At 46.9% G+C, this 2,500-nt stretch overlaps 1 protein-coding gene across 1 annotated transcript in view; it reads left to right on the forward strand.

Annotated features, from left to right (window-relative positions):
• The window catches only part of LOC115550737 (metabotropic glutamate receptor 3), a 17,463-nt gene that overhangs the window by 9,522 nt on the left and 5,441 nt on the right, over positions 1-2,500 (forward strand). The gene's annotated exons all lie outside the window — the stretch shown is intronic.

Consider the following 2,500-nt stretch of genomic DNA (forward strand, 5'->3'; position numbering starts at 1 on the left):
AGACAGAAGATGGAGCGCTGCAATAGGTGGTGTACAGGAGGAGAGGAGCCACGTCCTCCATGTTTGATAACGTTGGCCTGGAGGGGTTCGTAGTTTCACTGGGAATTATGGGAATACTGGGATGAGGTTTTTTGCACCTATACATTCAGGGCAGTGGGCCACTATAAATGCCACAAAGGATCCTGGGAAATATTTGTGAGCATATACCATTGGAAAAAATATATAATATATTAAAATATATTAAAGTGCTTTGGGCACAAAATCTATCCTGTGCATATACACCTGCAAAGATATTAACGTACACATGCACGCACACACACACACACACACACACACACACACACACACACACACACACACACAATCCTGCCCTCAGCGTGTGGTCTTGCTTTAAAGAATAGCTCTAAATCATTCCCAACCAGCGTGCTTGTTTTTCTCAGAAAAGCCTCTCCATCAAATACATTATTTTTTATGGACCCTGTCAAAACACTTTGCGTGTAAATTTCCACAATGCCTCCAAATGTATTTGACAGCCAACAACTGCTAACTAACTCAACAGGGACCAAAGAAATGCTGAAATCGTTAAAAGAAAATCTTCGCAATTCAATAGAATCAATGTCTTCTGATTTATCTAGTTAAAGCCGTCAAATATGGCGTTAGTCTACACCGATAGTGAGTCTATTGCCGCATTTCCACCGGAGGGTGCGGGTCAGTTCAGTCTTCAAAGGTGCGGCACAGGTCGCGTTTCCACCACCAAAAGTGGGCGTGATCCGCACTGAGCTGTACTGAGCCGTACTCGTCTCGCAGTACTCCTCCGTTGGGGTACTGAGACGCCTGAAAGGGTACCGGCAAGTTCAAGCTACACACGCCGTCCTTTGATTGGTCGACAGAATCGCCAGTTCCGTGCAACATGGGGATAATAACAAACAAACGCAGTACCCGCGAGGTATTTCTGGACAACGGCGAAAGCTTAGATTATTGATTAAGAAAACGGCACTCAAAAGTTTGACGTCCTTCTTGGACGTCCTTCATTGTTGCTCTTTTATTGTGTCGCGTTCTTCTTTTACCTTGGATTTAATAGCAGGCTACGCTGTGTCGGGCTGCTGTGAGGTCACGATGCCTAAGTAGCTGCCACGGCTATCGTCATCCGGTTTAAGCCCCGCCCTACCATAAGGGTACTGTCGGTAGTGGAAACGCGAGGCGTAACTGAGCTGGGCTATACCACACCCTCACTTCGGGGCTGAGAGGTGCTGGGTCCGATGCGTACCCGCCGGTGGAAAAGCACCATAAGTGAACTCATCCTGAAATAAAAAAGGTCTGCTTCTCATCTGTGTCTATACTGACACCCTGCTGCAGATAAACGCTTTGAGGGCCACTGCCATGTGCGTGTGCAACCATACTCGTGATCATACTCACAATCATATTCACAAAATCCATACAAACACACATGCATTAATCATATTCACAAACCCACTCAGACTCTCAAACACGATCACAAACACGCACACACGCAAAACCATACATGCAGCCAGGGTATACTGATGAGCAAACAAGCACAGCACCGCAAGCACACACGCAAGGCAACACACACACGCACACACACGCATACGTCTATATGTATATATGGTGTGCACACTCTATCGGGTGGGGAGGCATGGGGGACAAGGATAGGATGGCAGGAACAGTGATCAGATTAGGGGAGCTTTTCTGATCTGGTGACTACAGGGAACACTAGGATTATGTTTCAACCAGCCATCTGAGCACGTCTCAGTAACCGCCAACAGCAACATGCACACATGCAAACATACAAGGGCTTGTGCCAGCACACGCACACATGCACGGGCACGCACACAAGGGCACACATACACACACCAGGGCAAACGCACAGATGCACAAATTAATGCTTGCACACACACACAGACACACACTCACAACCCCCCCCCCCACCCACGCACACACACACACACCTGGTTATATAGAAATACTTATTCACAGACTACTGCACACATGCACACACACACACACACACACACACACACGCCCACGCACACACACACACACACACACACACACACACAGACACACACATACATACATACGTGCAAATGCATAACATAATACCACACACACACAAGCAAAGATAAAATGGTGCAAAGGAGAAAAGCAGGCTTATTGAGAGGGCAGGGATTCTAGTAGATCTCAAAGCAAACCACATCTCTTTAGTCAGGGTCTCGCTTTGGCTGTGAAGCAGAAATGAGCCGAAACCCTTGACACAACTTGAAATATTGAAACATTGCTGGGTTTTCTGAATGGGAATTTGATCAACTTTTGATGAAATTCAGTGCCAATACTTCTCTTCCCATTGCTGTCATCTCATCTGTCTCTTCTCCCTCCCACTCTCTCATCTTCTGCCTCTCTCCTTTCTTATCGTCTCGCCAACTTAACTTTTCTTTCTTGTCCTCTCCCACACTTTCCTCTCCCCTCTCCTCTCACCTCCCCT

The sequence above is a fragment of the Gadus morhua genome, chromosome 9, assembly GCF_902167405.1.
Source record: "Gadus morhua chromosome 9, gadMor3.0, whole genome shotgun sequence".
Taxonomy (NCBI): domain Eukaryota; kingdom Metazoa; phylum Chordata; class Actinopteri; order Gadiformes; family Gadidae; genus Gadus; species Gadus morhua.